The 20,560-nt window shown below is 35.5% G+C and overlaps 1 protein-coding gene across 7 annotated transcripts in view; it reads left to right on the top strand.

Moving 5' to 3' along the window:
• The window catches only part of LOC129946580 (uncharacterized), a 490,943-nt gene that overhangs the window by 288,771 nt on the left and 181,612 nt on the right, over nt 1-20,560 (top strand). The gene's annotated exons all lie outside the window — the stretch shown is intronic.

The raw sequence follows: 20,560 nt of genomic DNA, 5'->3' as shown, positions 1-20,560 counted from the left end.
CCGGGATGATGAGTGTCTTATAGATGGTGATTTTAAGTGCTCGAGAGAGGACTTTACTTCTCAACTGCCTTCTAAGTCCAAAGAAGCCTCTAGTGTTAACGGTTGAGTTTTGCACAATTCTTTCCAGAACGATGTTGAAGAAGTCGCATGACAGTGTATCGCCTTGTCTAAAACCTTTTTTGACATCAAATTCATCGGTAAGATCTTTTCCGACCTTGATAGAGCAGCGTGCATTCTCCATCGTCATTCTGCACAAATGGATAAGTTTGACAGGGATGCCAAAACTAGACATTGGTAGAGCTCTTCCCTATAGATGCTGTCATACACGGCTTTAAAATCTATAAAGAGATGGTGGGTATCGATTTGAAGCTCCTGGGTTTTTTCCAAGATCTCCCGTAGTTTCAATATTTGGTCGATAGTGGAGTTTGCTGGTCTGAAGCCACACTGATAAGGACCAATCAGGTTGTTGACGAATGGCTTCTGACGTTGACATAATACGGCAAAGAGGATCTTGTATGCAATGTTAAGGAGACTGATGCCTCTGTAGTTGTTGCAGTTTAGAGAATCTCCTTTCTTATGCATCGGGCACACTATTCTGAGATTCCACTCATCGGGCATGCTTTCTTCGGACCATATTCTGCAGATGAGTTGGTGCAAGCTCCCTACCCAGTCATCGCCTGTTCTTTGAATAGTTCGGCAGCGATGGCGTCACCCCTTTGTTTGGGTTTGTTTAACTTCAGTTTAGATATAGCTATCTTCACTTCGTCAAGGTCGGGTAGGCGGAATTGTTGATCTGCGTCGCCGAGGTTGAGTGGTTCTATCTCCTTTGCAGCGGAATTCGGTTCGTTATCGCCGTTATATAATTTTCATATTCGAAACACCGACTGCGGTTCTATTACGTTGTTCGACTGATGTCCTTACAGGCTTCGGTTAGTGGCTTGTATCCTTGGGAGGTTTTTTTAACTTTTATTAAATCGATCGGGCGCTTCTCATGCTCTATTTTTTTCCATCTAAGAAGCCGGTGTTCCTCTCTCCTCTTCTGCTCGCAGAGCTCGCGAGCAGCTGTATTCCTTTTGTGCAGTGCCGTTTTGTATGCCTCTTGTTTCGCTGCGTGTGCTTGCAGGTATTCGTCGTTAAACCAGGGATTTCGCTGTGGTAGTTGTGTGAAACCTAGCACTTCAGAGGCGGCATATCTGATGGCTGCAAAGCAATGTTGCCACTGGTTTTCAATGCTTAATGCAGGCAGCGTAGGTTTCCTTAAGAGGTTATTAGAGACTCGATCGGAAAAGGACGTTCTGCTGCACGTGGTCGGTAAGGGACCTAACATTCCACGTGCATATCCGAAGTTCGTTGTCCTTATTCTGTTTGAGTGGGTTGTCAACAGTGAATCCGTCCGTACCCGAGGTTTGTTGGTGCTTCGAAACTTAAGGTATTTTTTACGTTGTCAGAAAGTCACACCGACGGCACAACCCAAAACCTGGAGGGCCAGATCCTTAGTATAACTCCAAGGAAGGGGAGCCGGATAAACCTCTCCTTACAGGCCTGGGCTCCGAATATGTCGAAGAAGCCCTATAAGGTGTTCACTAAGTAGTTCAACCTTACTGGAACTGTAGACGCCAACATTGATTCCATCTCGAGGAGAGGTGCCTTAATGGAAACACCTTTCCCCCCTCTCTCGTTTGCTGCCCCCAACAACTTTCCACTGGGGTTGGAACCCAATCTCCAGTTGAGGTACTAGGCACCCGATGTTCACCGCGGGGAGGTGAGAGTAGGAGTTGAAAGACAGAGGTGGGTTTTGAGAAAAACCTGTGGACACTTGTGTCCTTTTTTATCGTTAAAGTTTAAAAAAACAAGCATACGAACAGGTCCCCACTGTTGGTTTTGATCTTAAAAAAACTGAAAAAATATATTTTTGTATTGCAATAAAGTGCTCAAATGGTAAAGGTTCTTGAGTCGACTTAAGTACTTTTAGCTATTTATCCTTTTTATGCTTATACTCCACATACCATTTTTCTTTTTAAAAAACGCCTAACGCGAATCTGCTGAATACCTTAACTTCCAAGAATGAACTCAACCGACCCAATAGTTTAGGCTGTAGGAGCGTTGACAGACAGAAAGGACAGACGGACGGAATCGCCACTATTTCGACTTCTCTATCATCGTAATATCATGATTGATTAAAATATCGAGTTTGAAATTTTGCGACTTAAGTAGTTTTAGCTATTTATCCTTTTTTTAACTTCCCATATTAAGTTATTGTAATGGGTCCGATTTGTCAATTTGAAAATTTTGACATTTCTCGACGTTTCAAGTTCCCTAGAGTCGAAATAAAAGATTTTTAGAATGACGTCTGTGCGTGCATGTGTACGTATGTCCGTTCGTCCGTACGTTCGCGACGTTTTTTTCGTCGTCCATAGCTCAAGAACTAGAAGAGATATCGATTTCAAATAAATTTTGTTATACAGATAATAAGGCAGAAAGATACAGAAAGGGCTCTCAAGAAAATTGCGTGAGTGCTTTTTTTACCATAGCAGTTTTGTGAAACGAAGAACAATGATTTTGACATCTGATAAAATTTTGAGAAATATCGAATTTTCAGTTTTTTTTATAAAATATAAAAATTAAAAAAAAAACATTACTCAAAGTTGGTATAAATTGAATATCGATTCAAATATCTTTTCAAAAACTTGAAATTTAGGCTTTAAACTTATTTTATCTTATAAGAAATATTGTTTTCAACATTCAGAAAAATTTTAAGAAAAATTAAATTGACAGTTTTTTTACAAAAAATAAAATCCTAAAAAAAAAATAATAAAAGTTGGTAAAAATTGATTTTCGACTCAAATGTCTTTTCAAAACTTTGAGATATTGGCTTAAATTTACTTTTATCTCTCAAAAAATATTGTTGTCAGCATTCAGTAAAATTTTGAAAAAAATCGAATTGACAGTTTTTGTACAAAAAAATTAAAAACTTAAAAAAAATGTAACAAAAGTTGGTAAAAATGGATTTTCGATTTAAATATCTTTTCAAAAATTTGAAATATTGGGTTCAAGCAAATTTTGTCTTATAAGAAATATTGTTTTCAACATTCGGTAAAATTTTGAAAAATTCAAATTGATAGTTTTTTTTACAAAAAATAAAACTCTAAAAAAAAAACATTACTAAAACTTGGTAAAAATTTACTTTCGAGTCAAATAGCTTTGCAAAAATTAAAAATATTGACTTCAAACTTATTTTATTTCACAGAAAATATTGTTTTCGATATTCAGTAATTTGTATATAAAAATCCAACAGTCCGTTTTTTCGTAAAAAAATAAAATCTACAAAAAAAACGCAAATTTGGTAAAAATTGATACGAGTACATAAGCAAGACCAATTGACAAACGGGATGGGAAGTTATCAATGTGGGTTGCATCCCACCCTCTTTTTTTTTGTTTTTTTTATTTAATTGTTTTTTTTTTCGGCAGAAGGCCTGTAAAGCCATGCTTTTTATATCTTTTATTATGAAATATAAATTTAAAAAATAAACAACTTATCGATCTATCTATCTAAAATCTTTTAAATCTAGAAAGTTATGACCATTTTAAAATAGCTAAGGTTTAATTCATATGGTCTTGCTAAAAATAAAACAACTTATGTAGAGGATATAATATATATAGGTAATAGACAGAAATGATAATGTATCTTAGGTTCTTTTCGTATTTAATATTAATCAAAAAAGTAGAAGCGCTTAAGTCAACTTAAGGTATTTTACATAACTGATATTAACTCAAGATGTTTTGCAATACATACAAAACAAAAATAGACTTAAAAGCTTTTACCTGTTGAATACAGATAATAAACAATTTCACACAATATCATTTTAACTTCGTCAATATTAATACAAAAAAAATGTATTTTCTTATCACGTATCTTATGCAGAAAGTTCAAATCTTAATTGGTCATATTTGAGACCAAATTTATGATCTTTATTTAATTATAGCTATAGCCAAAATTTAAATTTAAATTTTATACGTATTATTTTGATTCTCAATAATTAAATTCTGTATTAACATAATCAAGCAATCTCAGCAACTTATGAATATCCAAACTTCCTGATGGCAAAGCAATTCACTGAACGATGAAGCAATTATTTTAGCTTGTCAAGTTAAATAGGTCATTAAAATAAAAAAAAATTAAAAATTACCCACTACAGAGTTTAAATGGAATCAGCAAAAAAAAAAAAACATTTTAAATCCATTCGATGGCTTTCAAAATATATGCACATACATATTTGAAGGACTTTAACATTTTTAATATGGTGCGTACTTTCAACTTTTAATAAATTTGTCCATCAGAAGTTAGAGAAATTATCATTTCAGTCAAAATAAATTTAACTCAATTTGTTTTCTATTTTAACAAAATAAAATAAATTTATTATAAAACACAAAAATCTACAAGGACTCATTGCTGAACTTTAGGAAAAATAAATTAAAGTGTTTTCCATCACACAAAAACCTTTCCCTCACCACCCGCGCAAATGCATAATAAAAAGATTAATAGCCTTACACATATGTTGGGACGACATCAAATAAAATGGATACATTTTCAATGACATATACGAGTATGTACGCACCTTGAGTTTCTATACATTAAACCTTTATAGCTTGAAAAGGGACTTTGGCTTTGATAGATTTCATATAAGTAAAGTAAAAAGCCAATTCACAACAGGTCCCCAAATCACACAAAAGGATGAATTTATATTATATACTTAGATGCGGTCGCATATTGATACCAAATCTATACTGAAAAGGGTTGACAGTGATATTTTGGTTTTACAATCAGCAGCGCAGGGTTTGTGGGTTGTTTCATAATAATAAATAACAATTTTTCTTTCTTTTTTGTGGTCGAACCATTTCTAAAGGAAGTTTTTTTTCTTCAAATTTAGTATAAATTAAATTTTAAAGCTTTAGAATTTTTTGATGCAAATTAAGGCTGATTTTTTAGCTATTAACTTATTGGAAACACTTGTTTCAACAGCTGACGCATGTTTCGTGTTTTGTTTCATTGTCAAATATCTTCAGTTTGGTCTATAGTTTAGCCATGAATCGTCTGACAATCGAACAACGCTTGGAAGTTATTGAATTTTATTCTCAAAATGCGTGCTCTGTTAAGAAGGCTCTTCTTCTTCCATTTTATGGTCAGTTTAATCGACCATAAAACTCTTACGTAGAGTGCATACTGACGAAAATATCGCAACTGTATCAACCAGTGTTAATGTCCATCAATTATCTGTTCGCATAAATTGTGCCTCTGTTACTCAACAACGTGGAAAATTTTGTGGACGGATTTAGTTGTGATGCCTTAATTTTTGGGGAATGGGCTCTTGGAAAGTTGGCCCAAGATCCACTTTTTAACAGAAAAATTGTGTTCAGCGACAAAGCTCATTTTGGCTTAATGAGTACGTACCAGCCAGAAGAATTGGAAAAGCTTCCAATGCATCTAGAAAAAGTCAGAGTTTGGTGTGGTTTATAGGTTGGTGGCATCATTGGACCGTACTTCTTCAAAGATCACGCGAGTCGTAACGTAAGTGTGAATGGTGAGCGCTAGAACTTTTTTTTGCCCAAAATGCAAGAACTTGACTTGCATGACATGTGGTTTCACAGTACGCGCAAAAATGGACTTATTGGACATTTTATTTCATGTTTGGGTTCGGTCAATTGGTCACCTAGATCGTGCGCTTTACCGCCTTTAGATTATTTTTGTGCGTATGGAAAAAAATTTACCGCATGTGGAAACTTTAATCACTTTGCATCAATGTGTAGGAAACAAAAACTGGTGAGTGATGTTGCGGTTTTGCAAGAAGATGATGAATTGTTTATTGATGCAATTAAGTCGTATAAATCGAAAAACACGTGTTGGACTAAGTCTTTGACAGTAGAAAATACAGAGGTGATTTTTAAGCTAGACCCAGAGTCACAGGTAAACATTATGCCAATGAAATTGTTTGACAAAAAAAGAACTCAGAATAGGCTCAAGAAATATTCGGTGAAATTGGAAGCTTACGAGATTTTAGACTTGAGGTAGTTGAAGCGGTAGAGTGTGAGGTTAAAGACGCAAACAAAAAAATATAATATGCAGTTCGTAGTTGTGAAAAAGGGATGTCAGGCATTCCTAGGATTGGAATCATGCATGGAATTAGGGCTAGTCGCTCGTATAGACAGTATAGGTCAAAGTATGAAAAAGAAGTTTGTAAAATTAAATGAAGATAAAGACGAATGTCGTTTAGAGTTTAATAAAAGATGCAGAACCAGTGGACAGGCCACCAAAACGTATACCCCTAAGCTTAAGAGAAAAAGTTAAGGAGACATTAAGTAAACTGGAAAAAAGGGTTGTAATTTCAGGAGTTAATGGGCCATGTGAATGGTCTCATCAGATGCTAGTAATAGAGAAGAGTGATGGGACCTTAAGAATTTGCCTTGATCCAAAAGAGTTGAATGCGGCTATAAAAGATGAAAGGTGCATGCTACCTACATTTGAAGACTTAGAAATGCAATCAGAGATTAGCAAATATTTACGGTATTAGACTTTAAAGAAAGATTTTGGCAGCTTAAGCTGGATGAGAAGTCAAAGATTTTAGCCACATTTAGTACACCATACAGTGGATGCTATAATTTAATGGGTTGCCGTTAGGAGTAAAAGTAGCAGCAGAGATATTTCAAAAAATAAACAACAAATATTTTGGGGCATTGCAAGGAACATTTGTTTTTGTAGATGACTTGATAAAAGATGGGACAAACAGTGAGGAACATGATGAGAACCTGAGTAGAGTACTGCAGAGAGCCAGGGAGTTAAGAATTAAATTTAACAAAAAGAAGGTGCAGTTCAGAGTGGAAAAAGTAAGGTACTCGGGACATATATTTTCAGCTGAAGGGACGACTCCAGATCCGATAAGAGTTGAAGGGATCAAAGGTATAGAAAATCCAAAGAACCAAAAGGATTTCCAGAACATTTTAGGAACAGTTAATTACTTAAGACCATTCATCCCCAAGCTGGCAGATATGATAGCACCATTTAGAGACTTATTAAAGAAAAATGTGGTGTTCACATGGAATGGATTCTATGCAGGGGTCTTAGAATAAGTTAAAAAAGATATTGAAAAAGCAACACAATTAAATACGTTCTTCAACCCATCCCTACCGACAGTTATACAAGCTGATGCTTCAAAAGATGGTTTAGGCTGCTGTCTTATGCAATTAGGAAAACCAATTTGCTTTACTTCGTAACGTCTCACTCAGACAGAGACCCACTACGCCCAGATTGAGAAGGAACTATTAGCCATAGTTTTCGCATGTAAGAAATTTCATAAATATATTTATGAGAGAAAAGTCGTAGTGTGTACAGATCATAAGCCACTTGTTTCAATCATAGATAAGCCGTTAGGAAACAATTATTCAACACGTTTACAAAGAATGAAAATTAAAATTATAATTTATGACTTAGAAGTGAGATATTTACCAGGAAAGGAGATGCATATAGCAGACTTGTTATCACGTAGTTCGGGAATGAATAAGGAGATAAATCTAAAGGATATAAGAACAGAATACATACATTTAGTTAGTTTAGGAGAGAGAACAAAAAATTTGTATAAAAGAGAAACAGAAAAAGATAGTGTATTAAATCAATTAACTAGGTATTATAGAGACGGTTGGCCGTCATCTAAAACTAAAATACATGAGCAGTTAAGGTTCTTCTGGACTATAAAAGATAAATTGTATGAAGAGAATAGATTAGTATTTCTGAAGAAAGAGTGTTTGTTCCAAAAAGCCTTATAAAGCATGCACTAGACGGGTGACATAGGAATAATTTTGGAATATCAAAAACTATTGCAAGGGCTAAAGGTATATTTTACTGGCCATATATGAATAGAGGCATTGAAAATGTGATAATTCGATGTCAAGCCTGTGGAAAATTTAGAGCCTCGAACCCAAAACATAAAACGAATCTCGAGAAATACCAGAATTACCGTATCAAAGAGTAGGTTGCGAAATTTCGGAATTTAAAGGAAAGACATTTTTGGTGATAGTAGACTATTTATCAAAATGGTTTGATCTTAAGGAACTAGGCAAAAAGTCAGCTAGAAGTGTCGTTAGGGCGATGAAAGAAACGTTTTCGGTGCATGGGATACCGGAAGAAGTAGTTTGCGATAATCAGCCATTCAATTCATAAACATATGAATTTTAAATTCAAGTACTCAAGTCCATTTTATCCAAAATAAAATGGAATGGCGGAAAAGGCAGTGCATACTGCATACCGCCAAGTTGATTTTAAGAAAATGTTTAGAGAGTGGAGGAGACCTTTATCTTACTCTGTTAGAATAAAGGAGTACAAAACTTGCTCATTTGGACTTTTCACCCTCACAACTGTTAATGAGTAGAAACTTAAGAACTTAACTCCCAATAGCAAAGAATCAGCTTAAGCCTAGAATATTAGAAACAGAAGATCTAGTTAAAATGAAGCAAATTAAATCAAATCGAATAAACTACTATAATAGGAGAGCGAATAGAAAAGAATAAGAACTCAATAAAGGAGATAACCTTGTGTACAGAAACGAGTAGTTTGGGAGCTAAAAGAAAAAAGTAACAGTCCAAGGTCGTACGTGCTACGCACTGAAAACAATAACGTTATTAGAAGGAACTCAGAACATTTGCGTAGATCATATAATGAAACAAAATTTAGAAATTTAAATGAGGAGGAAGAAAACATGCATAAGACCATAAACAATAGCGACTTTATGATACAAGACTAAGAACAGCAAGATGTTTCTTCGGAAAATTCAAAACAGGATATTAACATACCACAAATTATTCAATCCTTGCAAACGCAAAATTACTACCAAACTCGCTATGGGCGAAGCGTTAAAAAGCCAATTTCTTTGGAAGATAAACGTATAAAAAAAATTCAATTGACTCATTGGAAGACAACATTGAAGCATTTATTCGCGAGATACCGTCCCAAATGTTGGAAAAAGTGGACCATTTGAAGTGCAGTCAAGCTTAACAATTGCATGAAATAATAACGATTCAAATAAAGATTTCATGCATTTTTATTAATTTTATGTGCTTTTTTTAAAAAAACTTTTCTATAGTTTTTAAAAAATCACCCTTTATTATTAAAAATTAGATTTATGTATTTAATTATGAGATCTTCTAAGAAAAATCAAGACTGGCATTAAAGTATATGCTGGACACAACATTTGTATAGTTCATATTTTTCTTCCAAAACTTGGTCAACATTTTAAGTCCTTATTGCACAATGCATAGCTAATAGCTCGACATTTCTCAATGTTTTAAGGTTCCTGGAATATAAATCCATGGATTCTAGAGAGTCGTAAGTATGCAGTTAAAAGTGTGGGTTCTTTCTTTTTTACTTAAAACTCGAAATAATACAATTAGGCAGACGGCAAAATTTGTGTCAAGCTTTACAATCTTATATCAACAAAATGTAAACAGTTATCGAGAAATGAAGAATATACTCTGCTCACAAGGTAAAGTGGCTTAAGTCGACTTAAGCCAAAAATGATTTTTTTTTTAAATTTAAATAAAATGAAAAATTATCTACATTTCTTTTCACTTTCAGGAGTGAAAAAACGGCTTAACTCGAGCATATTTAAAAAATTGCTTTTAGTAAAGCGTCTTAAGTACATATTCTTTTTTCATCCAATTTTGTTTTGGCTTATGTGTAACTAAGCCGTTTTAAAAAAACTTAAAATTTCAGTTTTGATAAGGAAGACAATTTTAAGTACAACTAAGCCACTTTTCCAAAACAAAATCCTATTTGAAGTTAAATTTTATGTAAACTTAAGTTGGTTTTCCATTTTCAGTTTTTAATAAAGATGACATAATAATTTTTTCCTAAATGAAATTTGTGATTTTGTTTTAACTATGAGAACATAAGCCACTTTTCAAAACGAAAAAATAAAAAAACATTTTCGTTTGCAACAACGGTTTGACGGACATACATTAGGTCAGAACTACTTAACTAGTACTGGAAAAACGTTCCTGCAAAAAGGATGAGACTATTGACAGATTGCAAAAGAAAATGTATGCATACAATTTCACCTCGAAATCGTAAGCATACGTACTCATCAAACACTGTCAAAAATGCTTCAAAACAGTTTTGGATGAAACTGACCGCTTTTTGAAAACAGTTATTGCAAAAAAAAAATCGAATCTCCAGGTACCTTGGTAATAAAGGACATGCGAGGAAAGGGCGTTCCGACTAATAAAATCTCAGAAGCGAAAAAAAATTAAGTAATGAAACATATTTTGAGTATCCCACAGGAGGTGCCCTTACCTCGGTTGAACTGGATCTAAAGCAACCCCATGAAGACGCAGATTCTGCAAAAATCACCGAGGTAAGGAAGTTTTCACCTTCTATCTTCGGCAGTGTCTTTCCACTCCATTTTTACAATTTTTGGTAACTTTTTATAAACGTCAGTTAAACTGTTTCGGGCAAAATATAAATTCATGCGTTTATAATGAAACTAACAATTTAAAGTACATTGATCATAAGTTTTTGATTCCGAGTCACACACTCATGGAATGTGACTCCATTATTGAAAGAAAGAAAAAAAGAACTAACTACAAAATTCACCACCCAAGAGATTGGTACCAGTTTGTACGGGGAGTCGGATGTCTCGATCCAAATTTCACAACTTTAGGTCGATTGTTAAAAATAAATGCATTTTTCGCAAAGTTAATGACAATAGCAACAAAATAAATTGGAGGAACATTAGATGGCTTTGTTTCACATCGGATGATTCATTCAACAATTGTTATAAGAATTCTCTAAGCGAGCAAGAACCATTTCAAATACTCAATATTAAAAAACGAGGATGTAATGAACTAAGCAAGCCCTCTTGAACGATGGACCAAACAAAATCAACGAAAAAAAAAAAAACAAGATCTTATGGAGCTGCTCCCTTTGATTTATGAGCAGTTTCATGACTTTTATAAGACTCTCTGCACTGAAGCAAAGCCAGACTTTCATCCGGATCCTACAGAAGAAGTCGAAGATGGTACTTTTGACTAGGTGCTATTAAGCTATCTTCTTTTATATACAAATTAGAACAAGTTTAAAGGGCGTAAGTGACAAATTTTGCTTATAAAAACTTAAATTAAACTTATTTTGTTAGTCCTTAAATGCATAGGAAAAGAGACGAAAATTATAATGTTTGTGTCCAATTTTCATGTTTCTACTCAAAAACGGTTCTCCCTATATATTTTTTTAAAGTTTAAATTCGTTCTCCTGAAAAATGTTAAAAACTACTTAAGCCACTTTACCTTGTGAGCAGAGCATTAATAATAACAATAATATAAGTGTGGGTTGAATACCAGCCTCTATGACAAATTATTATTGATCACATTTTTCCCATAAGACCATTAATTCCTGTGTAATACAAAAAGAAATTCAAAATCAATGGTAATATATTATAACGCCCATATTACTAATTGAAACATCGCCCAAAAGATGTCATCTGTTTCAACATTTGGGCATTTTGACAATTTTGGTTTGATTATTTTGGGCACTTCACTTCTTCTCAAAGCCTAACCACCCAAAATCTTTTGGGCGTTATGATATTTCGAATTTTGGTCGTTAGTTTGGGTGATAAGGCATTTTATTAGACTCCGTGATATTTTCTAATGGAAATTTTGAGCGACTTTTCACTTTTTAGGCTTTATGTTATTTTATGATTTGGGTTAGATGTCGTTGAGTAGTAAGACATATAAAACTATAGAAATCATAATCATTGCAATGACTAAATAAAAATCAAAAAAAGCCAAACCTGTACGTTATCGAACTAAATTTAAAATAAAAAAATTCTTTTGGCAAAATGTGAACTACAAACTTGGGTGTTCTTTTATTTATAATTTATTTGGGCTTTGGGCAATTTTCGTTTTACTTTTGGACATTAGCCACAAATGTTTCTCCATGGCATTTTAGTTTGGTTTTAACGTTTGCATCCAAGACACTAACTTTGTCGGCAGCATTTTGCAATTTTTGTGAAGCCTTTCCAATGGATCTATCTAATACCAATATTTCCACGAAAGCATTAATATTCACTGTAATATCTTTTGTATACAAAAGATACTAGGTCAATCCAAGTGCATTTCGTTGCGATGCAACAGCTTCTGTTTTCTTTACTTCTGAGAAATGTTGGTACTGTAAAGAATAAATACAATTATCAAAATAATACTAAGTAAAAATATTCCACATAAGATATAACTCATATTGGGGTCTGAAAAAAGTTAATTAGATCAAAGGAGAAGAATCAATATTAATGCAAAATAAATTAAAAGCTTACTTTGCGCTATTAAAGCAATAAAAAGTCATACGTGCAAAGTAGCTACTTCATTATTTCAAGACTTCAGTTGTTTCAAACTCGTGTACTAAATATTGTTAATTTTCATTAGTTTTACTAGTGCTCATAAAAGGGAACCCAGAACACTCATTCCTTGCTTTGTTAAAAAAAAGCTATAAATACATTTGACCATTTTTCGCCGCCATCGTCTCCGTCTTCGAGGTCCTTGTTGGTACCTTTTATCCACTATTACATTTATTCCGTATTTATTTGGGTCAAACTTATATACAAACAAAATCTGCACAATGTTCTTCACGTGTTCCTAGTTTTATTTATTCCAACAAAGCACGAAAAACACTAAAAGTGAATTGAATCATAAATTCAAAATCCTTTATTTGGTTCGTGTCCATTCCAAAAAAAAAAAACAAAACTACCAGCAGAAGTCCATTCAACAATGTAGCAGAAGGTTGCACTAAAATACTCGATACAGCAGATACAACAAAAAGCATCCTTTAATTGAAAGAATAACTGAATTTCATTTAGGCACCTTTGCGGGTCAGCAATTTCCAAACATATTTTTCCACACGAAATTTTACAAAAAGAAAATATATTTCGAAGTATAATTGTAAAATGCATACCCACGTAGAAAATATCAGCACAATATAAAATCAATATTGTGCCTAGCGAGGGTTTGAGTTTGAGGCTGAGGTTGAGGTGGTTGGTAGTTGGAGGAGGATTTGGGATTGGTGGAAAGTTTTTACACAATTTTTCTTTTTCAACTATCGACGTCGTCGTCGTCGGTTGTCGGTCGGTAGATGGCGTAGCATGGCGTGGCGTTGCTTTCCTGCAACATATATTATATTCAAATGTTCAGCAGGAACGCACTGCACAGCACAATGCACCCTGCCACCAAAACGAACCGAAGCGAAGCGAAACGTGCCGATGAAACAACTGAAGAGATAGATATACTTCCCTGAAGAGGATAAAGAAAGAATCAGTATCAGTAGATAGTTTGTAGGGAGTAGTTTGAGATAGAATAACGGTAGGTATACCTTACCCATGGATCTATAGATAAAGTTTCCAGGGAACATGGTCTGTGCTGGAGGATTATGCATTTGTTTGAAATTTTGTTCAACTTAAACATTCTTCCGTCGGTCGGTTTATTTGGCTTCCATAGTATTCTGGACTCTGTTGCAGAATGCACCACAGACTTCCGTACAAGGAGGATATTGGATTTGGGATACCTAGGTTTTCTTTTGTTACTTATTAATCAAGAGCTACTATACAACTGCAAACTAGATTTGGGAACCTTTGAAATTGGCTTCTCATCTGAGATAAATTTTCTCCAGGTAGATAGGTTACCCTGTCTTCTGCAAGTACACCACTTGAAATAATATATCCAATATCAAGAACGTATGCGGAATAACAAAAAGAATAAAAATGTTCTGGTACTTGGAGTTTTTCAATTAATTTGTATGCATTTAATTTAAGAATAAGAATTTAAGCAAGAATCTATAATTTTGTTGAAAATGTGTGTTAAGAAAAGTCTGCAAAATCATCAGTTTTCACTGTTCACATAAAATATAACTGAAACTGTCGAAAGAAAATGTGTTGGAAAGGCTTGAAATTTAGAAGATTTACAACAAATAGTTAAAGTTAATTGAGAAATAAGTTGGACAAAAGCTTTCATTTGATTAAAAATACATCAAATCAATGAATTCGAATTCGAAAAAAAGGGTGTATACGTACTTTTTTTACTACTTTTTCCATTTAATTCAGTTAATTGTGAATTGATACTAATAAAAAAAAATACGACACACAAAAAAAAAAATTCTGAATATGAATTGAGATCAGTTATGCATTACACAAAATACTGGAAATATTTATTCACTTTTTTTTCGAAAATAAATCTCTTACACTATTTACATAATTTATTTTGTGTACCTTTGGGCTTTGGTTCTTTCAATATTGAAAAAAAGAAAATCAAAAAAAATGTTAAGTATTAGTGAATACAGAAATATATATGAACGTTGTAAGTACTGTTCAGAAGGGTGCTGTTGTTAAGCTAACTTTGTTTTTATTTTAATTCCCAATAAAAATTAAATCAATTTGAATAAAGGTTGACTCAGATATCAATGATAGATTTGTTTGTAATTGTTTTTATTAAAAATATGTAGCTGACGTATCGGCAATGATCGTCGTTAGAGTGCTCACTTTTTTTAAATGTATTTCCATATACAGAGTTATCTATTTTGCGGGTTCAAAACTAAGCTCAAATCACCCTTAACAACTTGACGAAAGTTGTTTTGTAAGCCAGGAAGAGTTAAAGGTTAGATCAAACGACCTTGGTGACCAGTTGATACCAAACGAAGAGAAATTACTCGGCCAGGAAATATTTCTCGTGTAATAAAGAATTATACGCTCGAGTTGTATGGCATGTGGCACCGTCTTGTTGAAATCACATATTCTCCAAGTCGAATTCATTAATAGCAGACAAAAACAAGTCGGTTATCATATGACCTTTATGCTCCGAAGTGATGGTGGCAGTCGTTCCATTTACGTTTTCGAAGATGTAGGTCCAATCACACCTGGGCGCACAAAACAGTGACTTTTTGAGGATGCATTATTACCTGTTGAACATCGCGTGGGTTGGTTTCGTCCCATATACGCCACAATTGTAAAATTGGGGTCCTCTTCTAAATGATTCGAAGCAAAATTGAAGTCTGTGAAAGGCCGAGTTCTTAAAGTTCTTAAAAGACTGCCTCGGGTTCTGCTGTACAGTTTAACGATTCGCGGCGATGTTTTTTGCGTTCCTTGAACGTACCGATGTTGGCTGATTGTTAACTGAACCGGTCGTGATAGCATTGTTATGATATACGAGTAGATTTAATATAAAAATATTTCATGATTTAAGAAAAGTGGTCCGAAAAATCCTCGAACTTTATAAATAAACGTCTCAAAAAACCTAACGCGATCGTCATCGCTTTCATAGATAAGGTAAAGCTACTTCATCATCATCGTTTGGTAACTCTTATTCAAAGTTTCCATCTTACATACTTACTTACTTAAGGTGGCGCTACAGTCCTGTGTAAACTAGGGCCTCACCCCACGTACTTCTCCATCTAGCTTGATCCCTAGCTAGATGTATCCAGTTTCACGCTCCAAGTTGGGTGAGGTCAACTTCCACTTGTGCGCGCCACCTTATCCGCGGTCTTTCTCTACTGCGCTGTCCTGTGGGTGTGGATTTGAAGACTTTCCGGGCCAGAGCATTGGTTTCCATGCGCTCTACGTGACTCAGCGATCTTAGTCGTTGGACTTTTACAGTTCTGGCTAAGTCTACGTTGCTGTATAGCCCATCGTTCCATCTTCTGTTCCAATCCCCTTCGATGCATACGGGACCGTAGATCACACGAAGAACTTTTCTCTCGAAGCGACCCAAGGTGCTTTCATCCGCTTTTGTCATAGTCCATGCTTCTGCACCGTATAGCAGGACGGGGATGATAAGGGTCTTATGTAGCAACACGTTGGTTCCTCGAGAGAGGACTTTACCACTCAATTGCTTTCTTAGTCCAAAGAAACAGCGGTTAGCAAGAGTTATTCTGCGTTTGATCTCAGCGCTGATGTTGTTTTCTGCGTTTAGAGCGGAGCCTAGGTAGACGAAGCCCTTGACTACCTCAAAGTTACGTCTGTCGATTGTGACGTTTTGACCAAAACGTCAGTGTTGTTTGTCCTTTCTTGACAGTGCCTCTAGTATTGACGTGTGAGCTCTGCACTATTCTTTCAAGTATGATGTTAAAAAAATCACATAAGAGCGCATCTCCTTGTCTAAAACCTTTTTTGACATCGAAAGGTTCTGTTAAGTTGTTTCCGACATTTATGGAGCAGAGTGAATTCTCCATGGTCATCCTGCACAAACACACGAGTTTTGCAGGGAGGCCAAAACTAGACATGGCTCTATACAGCTCATTCCTGTAGATGCTGCCATATGCGGCCTTGAAATCGATGAAAAGATAGTGGGTGTCGATTTGATTTGGTGTTCTTGGGTTTTTCCCAGGATCTGCCGTAAAGTGAATATTTGATCAACTGTGGACTTTCCTGGTCTAAAACAGCACTGATAAGGACCTATCAGGTTGTTGACGATGGACTTTAGACGTTCACATATTACGGCAGAGGAGATTTTTGGTTGGTGCAGTTTAGAGGGTCTCCTTTTTTCAGGATCGGGGAGACAATACTGAGGTTCCCTTCATCGGTCATGCTTTCTTCCGACCATATCTTACAGATAAGTTGGTGCATACTTCTAATCAACATATCTCCAGCTGCTTTAAAGTGCTCGGCATTCAAGCCATCAGCTCCAGTGGCTTTAATAGAGTTCAGCTTAGATATGGCAATCTTTACTTCGTCTAAGTCGGGAGGACGGGATTGTCAGCTTTCGTCGTCTATATTGAATGCATCATCCTGCTTGACAGCGGAATTCAGTTCTTAGTCGCCGTTATACAGTCTGCAGAAGTGGTCCTTCCATATCCTCAGCATTGACTGCGGTTCCACTATGATGTTTCCACTTTCGTCTTTGCAGCCTTCGGTTCTATGTTTATGTACCTGTGAATTTCGTTTCACCTGTTCATAAAACTTTCGAACCTTATTCCTGCTTTTATACCTCTCAACATCTTCGAACACACGCTTCTCATGCCCTCTCTTTTTCCTTCTGAGAAGTCGGCGTTTCTCTCGCCTCTTCTGCTCATAGAGCTCATGAGCAGCTTTCGTCCTTTTATGCAGCGCCGCACCGCTTTGCGTGCCTGTTGTTTGGCTGCATTTGCCTGCCGACATTCCTCATCAAACCAGGGGTTCCTTGTTGGTGGCTGTTTAAAACCCAGCAGATCAGAGGCGGCTTTTCTGATTGCATCTTGGCAATGTTACCACTGGTTTTGGATACATTGTGCTGGCGGCAGAGAACTTCGAGAGAGGTTACATGTAACTCAGTCGGAAAAGGATTTGGCGATCTCTGGCGATTGTAGCCGTTCGACGTTGTACCTTCTGAAATCCGAAGTGCTACCTTGGCTACAACGAGGTGGTGGTCCGAGTCGATGTTAGCTCCTAGCAAAGTTCGTACATCCATGATGCTGGAAGCTTGTCTGGCGTCGATCACAATATGGTCAATCTGGTTGACGGTAGATTGATCTTTAGAACTCCAAGTTCCTTTGTGGATGTTGAGGTGTGGAAAACGCGTACTGGCTACCATGCATTTCGTCCCGCAGCAAAATTTATGAGCCTGAATCCGTTGTCGGAAGTGTTGTCGTGCAGGCTGTTCTTCCCGTTTATTCCACCAAAGATGTCTTCATTTCCTAGCTTGGCATTAAAATCACCAAGGACAATTTTAATATTGTAGCTAGGACACTGCTCATATGTTTTGTCTTAGGAGCTCGAAGAACATATCTTTGGGTCGTCTTTGTCTTCTGAGAGTGCGTGTACGCATATCAGGCTAATGTTGCCAAATTAAGCCTTGATGCGTATGCTCATGGGGCACTCATTGATGCACCTATAGCTCAAGACTTCTTGCCTAAGTCTGGCTCCAATGACAAAGCCGCATCCAAATAAGTTCTGTTGGTTTTCGTGGTAGCAGACACCACAGTATACATTGCAGTTTTTCATCCTCTTTTTGCCCGGCCATTTCCTTCGTATTTCCTGTATGGCGATGATGTCTGCTTTATAGCAGTCTAGGGCCTCCGCTAATTCTTCGGCCGCATGTGGTCTCTTAAGGGACCTAATATTCCACGTGCATAACCGAAGTTCATTGTCTTTAATTCGTTTGCGTTGGTTGTCAATAGTAAAAACGTCGGTGTCCGAGGCTTGTTGGTGCTTCGCAACTATGAGGCTTTTACGTGGCCAGGAAGTCAACCCGACTTAACAACCCCCAACCTGGAGGGCCGGATCCTAAGTATACCTCCAAGGATGGGGAGCTGGATAAAAACGCTTCTTATAGGTCTGGGCTGCGAATAAGTCAAAGAAGCCCTATAAGGTGTTCCTTAATTAGTTCAACCTTACTGGAACTGTAGACGCCACCGCTGATTTCATCTCAGGAATTCCTTCGTTGCCGCCTGGATAAGGAGAGGTGCCTTGGTGGAAACACCTCTCCCCCCTCTCTCATTTGCTGCCCCAACAACTTTCCACTGGGCTTAGAACCCAATCTCTAGTTAAGGTACTAGGCACCCGATGTTCACCACGGGGAGGTGAGAGTAGGAGTTGATTTGAAGAAAGATGCCATCTTAGTCGCTTAAAAATGATGATGCTGTGTTCTGAACCTGATTGTACTGCATCTGATTATTAAGAGTCTCATGTCACATGGCCAATATTTCCACAAAAAAAATCAATTCCCTCTCTCTCGTCGGGGCTTAACAAAGTTTTTGATGGTGTGTCATAAGTCATAACATTTAAAACATTTGACTTGATTCCCTTTATTAACAACGCTGGCTATTTCTTGAATGCTTAATTGCTTAAGACAAAGTGCTAGTCGCTTGTTCATAGTCGGCTCGAAGGACCAAAATGCTTTAAGCTACACCGCAATGTAAGTTCAGCTTTAATAAAAATTGAAAATTTAATAAATGAAATAATGAAACGCAATCTTTTAAATTTCAAACTGATGTTATTAATAATAAATATCTTCAATATCTGATCAGATGAATTTAATCAAAAACTCAAAATCTATTGGAAAAATGTAATTTGATTGTAAGAATTTAAACCTTCTCAACTAGTAAATTCAGAAAAAAAATAATTTTAGTGTCTTGGTTTTCTTTAAAATAGCTCTCTAACCTATTTTTATCCTACAATTCCGTTTGCCAACTTATTAAAGATATATTTTGTAAACTCCTTGTACAAGGTACCAAACCACGTCATTGTTACAGTTATAATATTCTCATAAAGTCATAAGTATGTATAATAAATAAAACTCACCTCACTCTATTAGGTTAATATGCTACTTAATCAATTGTCATTTGTGTTCTTATACAATCTTCACGTTTTGTTGTATTATAAATTAATTCCAATTGTTTATGAAGCCAGAACATGGTTTCAAAGACGTCGTGATTTTGTGCAAGTACAACACAAACTTCAAGCCACTTTTTCATTATTAAAAAAGGATATAAGATGTTTCGTATATAAATTTGATGTTTGCAACTTTACAAAAGACTTTTTAGAGCGAAGGTTTTAAGATTTCTATGGCTTTGTATCTCCGATATTTGGATAAAATTTCAAAAATAAGTGTGTTTTTATTTATTTCCTAGAGAAATAGATAGAAATATATATGAGCGTCATCACTTTGACGGAAGTTCAAACTTGAAGGAGATACTCTTGAACTATACATATTTCGCTCACCCGCTGTGACTTCAATGACATTAACTTTGCTAGATTGCTTCTGTTTTTGTTATTTGATCAAAACTTGTTGGTTGTTCAGAAAACTACATAAACTAGAAAATGTGTAGTTTTTTACAAAAGACGTTTTCTAAAGAAAGAAAAAAGTGTAAAGAGAAAAGCTTTAAATTGTCTTGACCTCGCTGGTGTAGAAAGGTATACCTACGCAAAAAGTTCGTATGTAATGAATTGTTTCCACTTTAGCGAAACCATTAAAAGCTAAAGTTTGAGATTTCTATTTAAAAACAAATTTAAAACAAAATTCTAAGAAGAAACAATTTTAACTTGTATAATTTGTTTTCTAAAGTAGGTTTTCTCAGCACCTTCTTTACCATACCTTACCTACCTATGTACATATCTTAAAAATATATATATATATATAAATATGTACAGTGTCTCAAAGCTTAAATGATGCATTTTCCATTTTTCCTGAAACTTCAACAAGCCGATGGGATCTGGTTCATTAAATAAAAAACATTATTTTAAAAATACTGCCGGTAATATTAAAATAAAAAGAGGCTGGAGTGCAACCCACACTGATAACTTCCCATCCCGTCTGTCGATTTGTCTTGATTAGGTTAGGTTGGAGTGGCTGTCCAGATGTCATTGACACACGTAGACCTCAAGGGTCCATTGTGATAACACTAATGACGTTACTCATGGGAGGGTAATGAACTTAAACAAACCATTTGTACTTTTAATAAAGTTAGAGAGACATTTTGTGTCAATCGTTGCCAGTTCACTGGTATTATCGAAGAAGGTATTACCGAGAAAGTTATTCCTTCTAATGGAGAGTGCTGGACATGTACATAGAA

Source organism: Eupeodes corollae, chromosome 2 (assembly GCF_945859685.1).
Source record: "Eupeodes corollae chromosome 2, idEupCoro1.1, whole genome shotgun sequence".
Taxonomy (NCBI): domain Eukaryota; kingdom Metazoa; phylum Arthropoda; class Insecta; order Diptera; family Syrphidae; genus Eupeodes; species Eupeodes corollae.
Note: the sequence above shows the minus strand (reverse complement) of the source record. Positions and strands in the feature narration are given on the sequence as shown.